The 17195-nt window shown below is 33.6% G+C and overlaps 1 pseudogene; it reads right to left on the bottom strand.

Annotated features, from left to right (window-relative positions):
• Positions 1-3091: 3091 nt before the first annotated feature.
• On the bottom strand, positions 3092-4911 carry LOC149203609 (uncharacterized; annotated as a pseudogene).
• Positions 4912-17195: the final 12284 nt, after the last annotated feature.

A 17195-nucleotide genomic window follows, 5' to 3' on the forward strand; every position in this document is an offset into this window, starting at 1 on the left:
GGAGGAAGGAAGTGAATATTCCAACATCATGAGAGTGGTGATAAAAAAATTATAAAATTATTTGAAAATGATCCTAGTTGAATTTATGTCACACTTGCATAGCTGACAACACAATTTTTCACAAAAACACATGGAAAATTCCTCATATCCATTCTTAAAGAAATTAATAAATTTATAGAATGTGGTGCACATGGTTAATCTTAATTAAGATTAATGAACTATCTCTACATTTTTTTAATAGTGGTCAAAAGAACTTCGCTGAGTGGGTCAAAAAATTGTAGATAACTTTTTTGAGGAGCAAGAAATAAAAGAAAGGCATCCCTCGATGATGTTAAAATAAGATTTTATGAAAAATCGCATGACTATTTCCTCTACATAGTACCCACTTTAATTCATAAATTACTGATTGTCCAAGGAATTTGGAACATTGTTGAACCCCAAGGATCTCCACTAATAATACTCACTAATACCTAATACAAAAAATGACAATCTAGGTAATATTTTTTGAATTCTACTTGAAAAATTACCCAAGAAGCCTAGGAATACTTATAGAAATGAATGGATAATTGTGGTACATTTCTCAACTAGTAAAAGTAATTTTTGTTTTGTGGCGAGGGTGACAATTTGTGAGAATGCCTAAAATGGAGTAACCTTAGTTGATACATATTAAAGAGTCATTATGCTCAACAAAATGAGGAAGTCAACTACAAGAGAGTGAGAGAATGCACTAGATGAAGAAAAAAATAAAAGAATGTAATCATGGAAGAAAACGATTAATATTAAAAATGTTGGAAGGGACAAAAGACAAAAGAAAATAATATTGCAAAAAAATCCTCAACAGTGCCATTGAAGTGCTAAATTGGTTTGATGATTATATAGATGTCACATGGGTAGAATCCTTGACAGTTCTTGAGTTGAATGAAGATATAAAGTTGGTATAGGTAGGCATTGTCACCCTTTGATTGGTAGAGAATGTGGAAATAATAGAGGTTCAGAGTTAGGACGTATGATACGTAATCATCCAAATCCTTATATAATAAGTTGTCTATTTTCAATAATTCCTCATGTTCAAGAATTATTTTGGGAACATTTACAAGTATGTTCTTGATGATCTTCATAGTGGCATCAACTAGAAAACCATGTAAATGTGAGAGATATTTTGTTCCTTGGAATACCCCATAACAAAGTGAAATATCTTAAGTAATGAAGGAGATAATAACAAACTACTCCACATAAAAGATATTAGAACTATACCCTTTATATGATTTACTATTTGAGGAGGACACCTGAAAGTTTTTCAAACATTGGATGGAAGTGATGCAACCACAAACAAGACATTTGACATTCTATTATAGAAATTATGATGTAGATTCGCAACTTCTTATGAAATTTTAATCAAAATAATAAGACACAAACCTACTCTACTACTCTATGGAAGTCAATTCACAATTTAGAACACCAATCACAAACATGCAATGAGAAATAACACACATGCACTTCGTTGAGAAATTAGGGCCCTATTATTTTGGAATTTCTCCGAAATTGATTACATAATTCCCAAGGTTGATCATATGACTGCATACAATACTTTTACACTCAATACTAATCTGCAACTAATGTTACACTACCTTGGAATATCCACCACAGCTGGGGAACTCAAATTCTCTGCATGCACTACCTATTTTGGGTTGATTGATCAGTTAATTGGATGATCACTAAGCTTGACTGAAGTCCCACTGCACAATTGACCTTCCACTACTTCCTTCAATAGTTAGAACTAGTTTAACTGAAAACAACTTGAAATAACAGACATTGATTGCTACAAATTAACAATCACACATGCTTAACTGAATTCCAACTCCTCTAAATCAAATTTAATTTGCTAACTAAGTGAGAAGAACCATGTCACACAAGTTAATTGCATCCAAGTTGCCTCCTAATGTGGAAATTCAAATTTTCTCAATTTAATCAAGGCAAAATCAAATTGAGAATTTCTTGCTGCATTTTTTCAACAACTATAAAGATCAAAAAATTTAGATCGATGAAATGAACCTTCTAGTAATATCAACCAAAGTTGATCAAACACTAGGAAACCATTGAATATCCTATATGACTAGCTCCACCTACTACAATAAAGTAAAGAAACCCCCCTCAAATAAATGTTGCACCAACATCTACCCCTCTCTGAGGGTGATGAAGATATTAAAATTCATTGGTTCATATGTGAGAAAAATTGAGTTGTGATGGATATACCACATACAAAGCAAAGCAAATTGGAAAGTGTGTTAGAGAATTAAAGAAAATAATGTTAACATGATTTATGAATTTTAAGGAGAATTAAAAAACAACAAAAATGGAAGTGAAAGACCATTTTTTATCATTTGTTAAAACTCAATATGTGAAACATCTAATAGCATAAAAATTAAAAGGCACTAATTAGATGCCTTGTGAACTTGTCTTGGAATAAAAAGATAGATTTATATATCTTCTTAGCCATATGTCATATATAATCAACAAAGACTCGCTCATAAAATGGTTCATAACATGCATTCTATTCTATAAAATATAAGGGTACTCTTTATATACATGAAATAAAAACTTTGCAAGATGCCCTAACGAAAGAATAGGAGACGGAATCATATGAATATTTGTTTATCCCATCATCATTTGATGGATATAAGTTAAGATCAATATTGGTCGATGCCATCAAATGATGACGGGTATAATTTAAGATGGGGGAATTCCACTTGTGTAAACAATTCTATGATATCACAATTCTAAATTAAGCGACTCCTATGATTGTATCCACCATGTCAAATATGTAGTTTCCAAACTGAAAACCATAATGGGGTTCAAAACAAAATTACGCAATAATCTCAAATAGGCTAGTACCCTACCAATTAGACTAGTTATATTAAGACTGATTCATAACTAAAACTATGGAATGAAATTATTAAGACTGATTCATAACTAAAACTATGGAATGAAATTCTAGTAATAAACCTATGATTCAAAATTCAGCAGCTTATAAATCAGTCAAAATAAATCCATATTGTAACAACTCCCTCTCAGTTGTAGTAGGATCTTGAGCTTATAAATCGGTCTTAATAAATCCATATCGTAATAGCTCCCTCTCAGCTATAGCAAGATCAACACCATATCCAGTTAAAGGAGCCTGAGGAACAGGTGCCCCTAAACCAGGTCGAAGTAAATCCCTTTGCAGGAGAGGGTCCGCATAGTAGCTTTCAGTTGGCACATCACCTATCAGCTTTCGATAATCTGCCACCAACCTTTGAAGATTTAAAGATCCAATGCTTGGATCAACCTGGCTGTTATAATCTAGCTTAGGTTGCAACCTTTGACGATTTAAAGATCCAATGCTTGGATCAACCCGGCTCTGATAATCTAACTCAGATTACAGCCTTTGACAATTTAAAGATTCAATGCTTGGATCAACCCGGCTTTGATAATCTAACTCAGGCTGCAACCTTTGACGATTTAAAGATCCAATTCTTGGATCAACCTAGCTCTGATAATCTAACTCAGGTTGCTGTAATCTAGCATAGGTTGCAACCTTTGACGATTTAAAGATCCAATGCTTGGATCAACCCGGCTCCGATAATCTAACTCAGATTACAGCCTTTGACAATTTAAAGATCCAATGCTTGGATCAACCCAGCTTTGATAATCTAACTCAGGCTGCAACCTTTGTCGATTTAAAGATCCAATTCCTGGATCTTGAGCTCGTAGACTCACATATGGATCTTGAGCTTGAAGAGGAGCCTGAGGAATATAATCCCTTCCTCCATATCATAATAGCTCCCTCTCAGGTATAGCAGGATCAACACCATATCCAATTAAAGGAGCCTGAGGAACATAATCGGTATGTGTTGCACGTCTCACTTCCTCCTGATAGCGGAGCATATCTTCTCTCACCAATTCCTCTCAGCGCAATTCTCCTCGATACAGTTCCTTTCTTAGGAGTTCCTCCCGACGCAGTTCCTCCCTCATCATCCCCCTGAATTGAAGCTCCCAAGAAAGCTAAAGGTCAACTTGAACGATAGGTTCAATAGGGGGAGCCTCCACAAGAATGCGGGGAATTTCAAGATGAGAATTAAAGAGCTCCGTAAGTTTTTTCACCTGTAAAACAAATAATTGTCCTAATTAAAGAAGCCATCAAATAAATATGTCGAGAAGTTTCATTAAAAATAATTAATAGATAGATGATAACTGTTGAGGATTGAGTTCAAATCGAAACTTGTTCTTCCCATCATAGTTATCTTTGATTGCTTTCTTGAATATGTCTTCAGAAAGCGGCGAGCAATCCCTTTGAATATGAAACCGCACCTACACAAACACTCGTCATTTAGAAAAGCTCATATCAACAGAAAACTGATTTAGCGTTGACATGTATAGAAAAGAAAAGACATAGTGAAAAGTTACTTGTGCGGGGAATGCCCTTTTAGAACTCCGGAAAGCATCTGGTTCCAAATTCATTCCTCCAGCAGATGCTACCTTGTAGATACCATACATGAGTCTAAGGTCAAAATCATACAAGCAGGAGCTTTATTCCCGGCTTCACCTTTTCTACAAGCTCCTTTTTGGCTGGTGGAAAGCCAAACACAATGTATCGGAAACACTCCTGCCTAGTTTCAGAATTACACATAAAAATCAAGCTGGAAAACCTATCTTTGCCACTGCCATCTTCATTGTTTGATTCCCGGCCTTGTTTTTTGTTCTTATTTTGATCAACCTTTGACACGGGAGCTTCTTCTGAACCCTTAGGTTCGTTCTCCTTTACAGCCGTCTCTTTCTTAACAGTCTTATCAGCAACATTGCTGCCTCCTTTTCAGCTCCCCCAGCTACTCGCTGACCATTGCCTGATCTCTTCTTGTTCTTTCCTTTGGCCATCTTCTTTACGAGCTATTCACAGAGATAAACCACAGAAGTTCGAACCACAGAGATAAGCCATAGAAAAACTCGACACTTTCCAAGATATTCAATTTATCTTTGATCTTGGTTCTGCTGCTTGACTTCTTCTTTTGCCTCAGATGAACATAGACAGAAGGTCCAAATTCCACTTAAGGAGAAGTCCTTAAGTAGTGCAATACCTGAAAGTAGGTTTGTCCATTTTCACTTAACTGGTGGATGGAATTTAGATTGATTCCATAATTTCTAACATTAAGTACTTAGCCAAGCCACGTGAGTTGGGCAACCCATAAGTTAGCATGACCACATAGTAAAAGTGACATGCTAGTGCATGATTATTTAAAAAGTATGAATGTAGCCATGTAATATGAGACTCAAAGGAAGTAGGCAGCCAGTCCAACAATCATTCGCTATTCAAGGGTTATCCTTGTTTCGTCTTCCTAGTTTCCCACCAGATTGAAAATAGGTTTAAGGGAGGAAGGAAGTGAAGATTCTAAAATCATGAGAGTGGTGATAAAGAAAATTATAAAATTATTTCAAAATCACCCTAGATGAAAATATGTCACACTTGCATAGGTGAGAGCACAAATTTTCACAAAAACACATGAAAATTTCCTCATATCCACTCTTAAAGAAATTAAGAAATTTATAGAATGTGGTGCACATGATTAATCTTAGTTAATATTAATATCTTTAAATTTATTAATAGTGGTCAAACAATCTTAGATGAGTGGGTCAAAAATTTGTATGACTAGTTCGTCTACATAATACCCACTTTAATTCATAAATTCTTGATTGACCAAGGCATTTGGAACATTGTTGAACCCCAAGGATCTCCACTGATAAGACTAACTAGTACCTAATAAAAAAATAACAATCTAGGTGGGAATGTTTTTCTAATACTGGTTGAAATCTTGCTCAAGAAGCTTAGGAATACTTATAGAAATGAATGGCTTATTATGGTTCCTTTCTCAACCAGTAAATTTATTTTTGGTTTTGTGGTGGCGGTTGAAAATTTGTGAGACTGCATAAAATGGAGTAACCTTAGTTGATACATATTGAAGATTTATTATGCTCAGCAAAATGAGGAAGTAAACTACAAGATAGTGAGAGTATGCACAAGATGAAGAAAAAAATAAAAGAATGCAATCATAGAGGAAAATGATTAATATTAAAAAAATTGGAAGGGAAAAAACACAAAAGAAAAACATTGTGATGCATGATACTGCAAACAATCATCAATCTCAAAGAAAAAATCCTCAACATTGGCATTGAAGTGCTAAATCGATTTGATGATTATATAGATGTCACATGGGAAGAATCCTTGAGAGTGTCTGGGTTGAATGAAGATATAAAGTTGGTGTAGGTAAGAATTGTCACCCTTTGATTGGTAGAGAATGTTGAAATAATAGAGGTTTAGAGTTAGGACATATGATACGTAATCATCCAAATCCTTATGTAACAAGTTGTCTATGTTCAATAATTCCTCATGTTTAAGAATCGTTTTGGGAACATTTACATGTTCTTGATGATATTCATAGTGGTATCAACTAGAAAACCATGTAAATGTGAGAGATATGTTGTTCCTTGGACTTCCCAATAAAAAAGTGAAATTGGTTAAGTATTGAAGGAGATAATAACGAACTACTCCACATAAAATATATTAGAACCAAAAACAAGACATTTTACATACTATTATAGAAATTATGATGTAGATTTGCAACTACTAATGAAATTTTAATCAAAATCATAAGACACAAACCTACTCTACTTCTCTATGGAAATCAATTCACAATTTAGAACACCAACCACAAACATGAAATGAGAAATAACGCGCATGCACATAGTATTTTTACAAGGGAAAGAAATCTACTAAAAACCTCTTTGCTTACTTGCATTAATCTGATGAATGGTGATGTATTACAATTGCTTTCCTCAACTGAGCACAAACTACAAGTGAATAATCTATCTCTCTTCTCATTGAGAAGCTCTGACCCAGAGTTAGTCAATTTTTTCCTCTGCTTGAACCACTATTTGCTTACGTAATTCGTGGTTTGCTAAGTATCCCGAGAGATTAGTTTTGCTATACTCCATTGACAGCGCAGTTTATTTATACAAATAATGGATTTAGATTATGTTTTCGGTGTTTATGATGAACATTAAATGCTTGATTCTATTATCCCTCTCTCAAAGTATTTAGAGACATTCTGTTTTAGCAACAAAGGTTGTGAAATTGCCTTTCACAGATAGATAAAATTAAAGTTTAGTGCATTTAGAGGATAACGGAAGTTATTGAGCATTCTTTAGTACTAATAGGCTGCCAAATATTATAGAAAACACAAACTCTTTGATTTGACTAGTTGGTGTTGTCCTTTATGGAAAGGAAAACTATCAAGAATGGTTCAGAAAAGTAAAAAATACACTTGTTTTTAATGGTCTGTGGGCTGGAGTATGTGAACGAAAAGAAGGGAATGCACCATATCAGCGCGATGAAGAGAAACAATTAGCGATCTGACAAAGTATGGATAAGAAGGCTTATGCCTTAATTTTCAATTCAATTTCAGAAGAGGTAAGTAGATATATTGTTCAAACTAAAACAACATATGCTACCACAATAAAATTAAAAGAGCTTTATGATTCACACTATGAATTGGAGATAATACAATTATTGTTAAAGTTATTTAATATGGAAACGAAAGATAATGATTTGTTAAAACATGTTTCTGAAATTAAAGCCAGCATTCGTGAAATTGCATCTATTGGAGTTAAAGTTGATTTACCCTAGTTATTCACACTACTTGGAATCTCTCTAAGCTAGTGGGCAATTAAAAGATTTGGATTTTGACAAATTAGTAGGGAAAATCGTAGAAAGAGAGAAGGCTTTTGGCAAGAAAGAAACATCACATAATACTAATACTGAAACACTATGTCTTGCTCAAAAAGACAAAAAACCTCAAGAAGAATCTATGAAAAATTCTAAGGGTAACAGACGACGAGTTAGGAAGAATTATAGAGGCAACGGGGGTTGAAATATTCAGGGAGATAGGCAATAGAATGATAAAAAAAGAAATGTTTTTGATAAAACAAATGTAAAATGTTTTAGATGTGGTAAAATTGGACATACTGCTACAAATTGTAGAATTCCCTGTGAGAAAATTAATGAAAGAAGAGAACAAATGCTTGAAAAGAAAGATCAACTAATTCCAGAAAAAGGACAGTCTTATGAGAATTCACATTATGTTGTTTCTCATTGTAATTTTCATATGGAAGATATATTTAGTACCTCTTTTTCTTAATGGCATGAAAATTGGATTTTAAACACATGTGACATTTGTCATATGACCTATAAAAGAGATTTTTTTGAACAATTTAGAGATAATATTGATGGAGTAGTGTATTTTGCTGATAAGTCTCAAATCAAACCATGAGGGATTGGTTCTATTCAGTTAAAAATTCCTGGACATTCTTATTATACTTTGAATGATGTTCTTTACATTCCTCAGTTCCAAAGGATTTTAAGATCTCTTGTACAAATAAGACAACAGGGACATTCCATTCACGTATTTGATTGTAAAGTAGAAATTTGAAGAGCAACTGACAATATGCTGTATTGACTTGTGTGGAAGAAGATAAATTGTTGAAGTTGAAAGGCATGTCATTTTGGTTCAACAAAATGATACTTTGTCATCATATTTATTGTGGCATGCACACTTTGGTCATATTAATTATGAAAGTATTAGAATTATGAGGCAACGAGGGATTAAAGTATTTCCAATAGTTCCAAGAAAATTCACCCCATGTAATGCTTGTTTATTGCGCAGGCATCACAAACAGACTTTTTAGAATTCTACTTCTAGAGCTACAAGGAAATTAAGTCTCATACACTCTAATTTACGTGGGTCTATCCCTGTACCAACTGTGAATGGAAATAAATACATACTGACTTTTATTGATGATTATTCGAGGTTGTGTTGGATTTATTTTCTTAAAGAAAAATTACAAGTTTTTGATGTGTTTAAAAAATTTCATCTCTTGATTACAAATTAAGATCAACTTAATATTGGTACTATAAGAACTGATAACGGGGGAGAATATACTTCACATGTTTTTGAAAAATATTTGCAAGAGACTGGCATCAAACACCATACCAAAATACCATATAATCCACAACAAAACAGTGTTGTGAAACAAATGAACAAAACATTACTTAATATGATAAAGTCAATGATGTTTTTTTAAGAATGTAAAATTGATGTTTTGGGGAGAACCAATGCTTTATGCAACGTATATTAGAAATCGATGCCCTTCCTCTATCATCAACAACAAAACTCCATATGAAATGTGGTATAATCGTCTTCCTGTTGTTCAACATTTCAGAGTTTTCGGTTCTCAATGTTATTCTTTTATTCCTAAACAACAAAGAAACAAGTTGAGTGCAAGAAGAAGAAAATGTATATTTTGGGATATTCCAATACTTCTAAGGCATACAGGCTATATGATGAAGAAAATAAGAAGTTTATTTTATCAAGAGATGTAGCTTTTCTTGAATCAGAACAAGATACATCCATTGTTGATAGACAACTCAATCATTTAGAAAAGTTTATGTCTAAGAAGTTTTATTATGAATCTGATAATAATCTTCCATATCCTGAAGGCGGATTCCCATTCTAGATTATTTTGTGGGTTTTCCTTTAATAAATTTGCCTCTCAATGATGAAACTGAAGAAAATATGGATGATAGAAGTGCTTCTACAGGGACAAAAAATGTTTGTGTTCCAAAAGATTTTTCTCCACAAAATGAGCAACCACCAACACAAGTTGAGAAACTACTACGAAGATAAACTCGTAATAGAACAGTTCCAAGAAATTGTGGTGCTTTTGAAACAGGAAGTTCTTTAGGTAGCTACTCTTATGATTCTAAATATAATTTCTCTGTTGATAGTGAGCCTACTTGTTCTGAAGAAGATGCTAGTCGTAATGAATGGAAAAACACAATGCAAAGGGAATATGATGCACTCATTAAAAGTGGTACTTGGAAGTTGGTGGATCTTCCTAATGGCATCAAACCCATTGGTTGCAAGTGGGTTTATAAAACCAAGTATAAAGCTGATGGTTCACTTGATAAGTAGAAGACAAGGCTTGTAGCAAAAGGGTATGCACTAAAAGAGGGTGTTGACTATACAAAGACATTTTCTCCTACAACTAAATGAGGCACTATTAGAACTTTGTTTGCCATTGCAACATAGAATGGATGGAAAAATCATCATATGGATTTCAAAACCACATTCCTAAATGGATATTTGAAGGAAGATGTTTACATGTTTCAAACAGAGGGTTTTTTTTGTTAAAGGTAAAGAACAAAAGGTATGTAAATTGGTGAAGTCTTTATATGGTTTGAAACAAGCACCTCATGCATGGTATGAAAAACTAACTAAATATTTTCTTAAGTTGAATTATAAACATTTTGACCTAGATGATGCAACTCTTTTTGTTAAGAAAGTTGGAAGATCAGTTGTATATATGGTTGTCTATGTTGATGATTTGATGATTATAGGGAACAATTACGACTATATAGCTTCTATTAAGAAGAAACTACAAAACGTTTTTGATATGTCAGATTTGGGTTTACTTCATTATTATCTAGGGATTGAAGTTGATTAGAAACCTCAACCTATTTTTATCTCTCAAAAGAAACGTGCTGGAAATTTATTAAATAAATATGGAATGATGGATTGTAATCCTGTTTGTACTCCAATGGAAAAAAAAAAAAAAAAAACTTACTTCAAATGAAGGCAATCAATTTGAAGATCCAACAAAGTACAGGAAACTTGTTGGAAGTTTGATTTATCTCTCCACTACTCATCCTGAAATAAATTTTGTTGTAGGAATACTTTCCAGATTTATGCATCAACCTTGTGAATCTCATTGGGTAGCATCAAAAAGAGTGCTCAAATATCTTGAAGGTACTCAAAAATATGGCATCAAATATTCCAAAGTTTCATACTTCCACCTCACTGGTTATTCAAATGTTGACTTTGATGGTGATAAAGAGAATGGAGAGTCTACTTCTGGTTATTTGATGACATTTGGATCAGCAAATATCACTTGGAGACCATGAAAGAAATCTATCCCCATTGATTCTACCACTGAATCCGAATATGTTGTAGCATCTCAAACTACAAAAGAAATCATTTAGCTTTGGAAATACTTGAAGACTTGCAGGAGAAACAAAAGACTTCAACACCTCTTCTGATTGATAATACTTCTGCAATTCAACTGCCCAAGAATCCTAAATTTCATTATCGAACCAAGCATATCAACACTAAGTATCATTTGATTTGACACCATGTAGAGGCCAAAACAATTCATCTAACACAATGTCCTACTTCAAAATAGATCACAGATATTTTTACTAAAGAATTGGGATGTGAAAAAATTGAAAATTTTAGATCTTTACTTGGCATGTCAGATATCCCTTTAGATTAAGAGGGGAAATGTTAAAATAATCCTTCAGGATTTTGTAATTTGTGTACATTACTAGGATTAGTTAGTTTTTCAGTTTGTTCCCATACAAAGGAGTTATCTAGAGATAACTGCCCCCCCCCCCCCCCCCTCTGTTTTTCATCTATATAAATTTCTTTTGATTGATTAATAAAATTCATTCATCCTTGTGGAGTTTATCGTGGGCTTGTCTGACATTATAGAATCTCAACTAATGGAAATCTTGGTCTAGTTGAATCATTAGATAGATAGGGCCGAGTTTGATGGGCATATAGGTGACTTGACAAGAGGGAAGTTTGACTAAGTTAGACTAGGGTTGTATTGATGGTCAGTTTGATTTTGTATTTGACTTAGATGTATTCTTGTTGAATTGAGGAATTTCTCTAAGGAAAAGGTTGTTGGATTTTTCTGACAATGAGTTTTTCCAAGGTAAAATGTTTGTGTTGCTTGTCTAACTATCTATTTATTATCCTACTGGTATTTTGTTTCCATTGTTCAGATCTTTTATGTAAATGCTTTATGATGAATTTGAATTCAAGGAAGATTAATATAAGAAATCATAAGAATTAATTATCAGATTAGGAGATATTTGAAAAATAAACAGAGAGAACCAACCAAATGGGGAGTATCAGGATGTAAACAAATACTATTAAACCAAGTAGTTAATATCACATAATTATTTAATAATAATAAAACAAATGAAACATGTAGACATGCCACAACTTCTCTTCTTCCTTCCTATGATTGATCAGTATTAACCATAGTAAAAGCTACCGTCATGGAGTCATCACCACTTTGGAAAGGAGCCATTTTAAACTTGTGTATGGATGGCTTCATTATCCTCTTGTAAAGTCCAAGGCATGTAATAGGGATTCTAAAATCCAATTCAAGCTCCTGCAATGCATTGTCATAGTTAATGTTGATGTCATAAATTTTTCCAACATCTTGTTAATTTTAGGGCTTGATTGTTCTATGCTAAAGATAATTGCATTTTTTTAAAATTTTCAACAATTTACACATTACATTCACCCCATATCATCATAAGAAATTATATAGAGAGAAAAATAACATCAACTATGCAGTGGAACAATGAAGAAAATTAGAAGAAAAATATACACAATAGGGACACCATGATTTAGGTCAGAGACAAGGGAAAAACCCCACAAGGGGGAAAATCCAAAAATAAATTATTCTTGTCTTTAGATATTCATCAAATGTTCATCTTAGATACAATGTATGAATATAATGAGACACAAGTCTATCAACATCAATCACATTAGGCCTCATAGGACTAACCCTGGATCATACAAGATCCTCATAAGATGGTAGCACGCAAATTTTTTAAGGAGTCCTTCACAAGACCTTTGATAGGGATGCCTCCATATCACTAAAATTAGCATATATCTTTGTCATGATCATATCACTTCCATCACAATCATAAGGGTAAGTTTTCCTGCCATATATCAATGTCATAGCATTTCCATACATCACTGTCATAAGGAGTGTCATACATTTATGTCATATCACTTCCATATATCTCTGTCATAAGGTGTGCCATACATCTATGTCATATCATTGCCATATATCATAGTTATAAGGATTTTCATACATCTATGTCATTAGGTCATTGTTATACATAACTGTCATAAAGGGAGTTCCCTACAAGGGCACTACTATATATCTTAGTCATCTAGACACTACCATATATCATGGTCATAAGGATTGTCATACATCTATCTCATTAGGTCATTGTTATACATCATTATCATAAAGGGACTGCCCTACAAGTTCACTGCTATACATCTTAGTCTTAGAGATACTGCCATATATCATAGTCAAGAATCATTGTCATAAGAATTACAAGAAACTCAGCCATACATCATTGCCATACATTACTATTAAACATAGAAGATTAGGGCACATAAAGGTCACTCAAGTAGGTTGTAGAGATCTCTTCGTAGACCTCTTAAAGGTGACATAAACAATAGCCTAGTCGCAGAAGGTTAGGGCCATTAGGGCCGCACCAAGATATGCCAAAGAGGCTACTTAACTTCACTGGAACAGTCCTTACCTTCTCGAGGAAAAGCCACATATAATTATGATAATATCACAGAGAACAGGTAACAGATATCCATAGAAAAAGGTTGCATGAAGCCACAAGGAAAGGGTTTCATGTATCCATAGAGAAAGGCCACAAATAGGAGTGAGGTAGCCACACAAGATGCCACAAAAAGGCCTCATATGATGCCCACTAGGTTGTAGAGATCGCCATTGTTAGGCTACAATAGATGCCACCAATAGTTCGCAGAGATTGACACAGTAAAGCTGCAATAAGTGCCACTGTTAGGCCATAGAGATTGCCACTTTTAGGCCGCAATAGATGCCACCATTAGGCCGTGGAGATTGCCATTGTTAGACCGCAATAGATGCCACCATTAGGCCATAGATATTTCCACAGAAACCTGTCAAAATATTGTATCCAACAACCCTAACTTAAACTTGTACCAAACCATAGAAACAAGTACAAACCCACGTTCTTGTTTCCTCTCCAACTCATCTTCTTTAGGCCTGCATTACCTCAAATGCGAAGGGTCACAACTATTGGGGCAGACCAACTTGAAATATTATGAGGATAACTTGTGAATTTGGAGGTTAAACATAAATTAAAATTGCTAATAAGTACGTTGACATTGAATTTGACATAGTAATTTGCCCAAATAAATGTCACATGAAATAATAATGAGAGTGCCAAAAACATTAATAATAATATTTATTTTATTCACTTTGAATTCTCTTTTGGGGCAAGATGGTTTCTCCTTGGGGTAATTGGATTTCTCTTGGGGAAATTCATCCCAAAGCTCACCCAAATTTCAACACATCTTTTGTTTATTCCATCTTTTCTTCTCTCATTCAGTACATTGTGTTGCAACATCTATGATTTAGGAAGGTTTTAGGGAAAAATGCTTTGGCTCTCACATTATATCATTTGTCAAGAGAAGCCTTATTTTTTTTTTTGGTTTTGTTGAAGATTTGAATAGATATCTGACAATGCTTGAACTCTATTATGTTCTTTGCATGAGATTAAATCTTGCAACTCAAACGTTTAGCAATTGTACAAATATCCATTAGTTGTGATACTATGGTAATTATGGCTTTTTAGAAGAGAACTTGTTCTGTATAAGAAAATTTTAGGTTCTAAATTATATATGCATCCTCTTGGTCTAACCTTACTTCTTTAAACTGTGTGAAACTGGCATTATTATGTCGATTTCAGATTCCAGGAATATCCAAAAATCTAACGGTCAGGAGAGAGGTCAATTCTTTGACCTCTCTCCTGACTGTCGGATTCCGAGATATTCTCAAAATCTACAATCGACATAAGTTCAGGATGCGAAACCAGAATGTCTTGAATGGGATAAGATAGATCGTCGCACTTCCGTTTGTTTCAAAGCTTATAGGAACTTTTATTGTTTGTTATGTTAACTTTGAGGGTGGCCCATCCCATTTCCAAATTAATATAATTCTTGTTGTAAGATGTAACATGTTATTTTTACCTGGACCTTAAAACTTCTTCTACATCAGTAAACTGCATCTTGTTTATCGCATATTTTAATTTCCCATCAAAACCATATATATATTGTTGTAATCATTCATGATCTGTAAGTGGCAATAAATATCATACTTTCTGAATGCAAAATAGATCAATGTTATAATAACTATTGTATATAGTATATTGTATGTTATCATATTACTAAACGGTGCATTTACACACACACACACATGCAGTTATAGGTAATTAACTAGTTAATCATTTATGAGTGGTTTGCAGAAAGTAGAGAAAAGAGTGTAACCTTTGGTAGATTTGCGAGAACTTGCTTCTACTAAGAGTGTGGAATTCTTTACTTTTTGCTACTCAAACATTCTCCAAAACCACCTAGATTGTCTACTATGTATATTCATTTAGATTTTTGGTTTTGATGGTAGAGTATATAAATAATCTTTTGGGACTTCGCCTTCAGTGTCTTTTATTTTATGTTAGTTGGATTCCCAAGTTGAATTATTCGTATCAAATAAGAGGACTTTTTCACTTTTAAACGGAAGAGAAGATTGCTTTTGTTCCATTTGGATATTTATAAACTTGAAAAAAGTAGTGATTCAAGGATCTATATAAATAAGTCTACGCATTAGAGAAAAAATTTGGTCCAATTCACTTCGTGAGGTATCCTCTAACTTCAAATGTATTTCTTATTTATGCTTCTTAGCCATACCTTATGTCCTCCAGGTTATTGCTTATTTATTATTCCTGCTCATGTCGATTCCTTTCTGAGTAATTTTTTTAGTGCAAAGGACAACTATTTGTTTCTCTTTACTTGCAGATACTACAAGAACGCAAGGAAATATATAACACTTCTCTTAATAATGGAGATTTCTCTTTGCTCGCCTAATTTGTCTTCCAAAGGAAACTCTTCGAAAGTATCTTTAATTCATAGGGGTTTTGCCCTAGCAGAGTGCCTACATCGTGTGTCTTGTTTTTTGTGTTATTCATGCACACATAATTTGGTATTTTCTTCATGAAAGATAATAACAAATAAGTAAAAGAAGCTAATATAATTCACAAGTAATTATCAAGAAAGATAAATCTAACCCTAATCTTATTAGCATTGATTTCTCAACATGGTATCAGAGCTAAAAATTGAGTAGTTGCATAGTGAATCAATTATGGGTCATAGTCTGGCCCAAGTGAGAGAACATATATGTATAGAAATCGTTGAAGACATCACAGAGATATGGCCTTCTATACAGATAAGTTTTGAGCAACAGGAGTTAGTGCAGAAATCCCAAGGGGTGATCAAGCAGACTAAAATACACTTAGGGCAGAAACCTAGGGAAGCTATGACCATCATCAAATTTCTAAATTCCAAAACAGACAAGAACGACAGGAGTTGGGAATTCGGGACCAAACAAAGACCATCGTGGAGGTGAAAAGGATGCTAACCAAAAGGACTCTTATGAATCAGCTAGATAAAAAAATTCAAAACTTAGAAACCGACATAGATAGATTCCACAAGAAGCTGCAGGTGATGAACAAGAAAAGTTTTCCAAAGTTGACTAATACAGATAATGAGCTCATGAACCTAACCGAGTACCAAGAAGATTAATCAAGATTTCCCAAGACAAATCAGAGTTTGCAGAAATCAAAGGTCTTATCACAGGGAAGGCATTCATGGAGGCCTTAGATTTTGATTTATTTATCTGTCATGAGGTCATGCATCTATTTTTCATCAAGCTAACCTTTCAAAAATACACAGATGTGGATGATAGCTACAAGAAATTGATTAAGTTTTCAATCCCAAGTGAATATAGGTGGGAGAAATTGTGCAAATTACTGGAGTAATTCATAATTGGACAACAAGGCAAAACAATGTAGCATATTTTGAGGCCTAGTCACCAACAATATTCCTCAACAACAGGGCCAACATTTAGTAGTTTGAAGATTCCTATTATTTTGTTCTAAATTTGAAATTAGTTTAGACATTAATAGGATTCCATCTTGATCTTTCGAATCAAAATATTTTGTAAATGTTTTTGTATAAATACTTCAAAAATAGAAGTATTAGAGTTGGGATTAGTTTTGAAGGACTTATGTTGTAAAGAAGCTCACAGAGATATCATTGATCATATTCTAGTAATACATCTCAAGCATTACACGATTCTTGTGTCAAGTTCATTGTTGAAGTGCATCTTTCTCTGTTATATGTTTTCAT

This window comes from Pinus tabuliformis, chromosome 2_1 (assembly GCF_031772625.1).
Source record: "Pinus tabuliformis cultivar Carrire ecotype Pingquan chromosome 2_1, CPIR1, whole genome shotgun sequence".
NCBI classification, from domain to species: Eukaryota; Viridiplantae; Streptophyta; class Pinopsida; order Pinales; family Pinaceae; genus Pinus; species Pinus tabuliformis.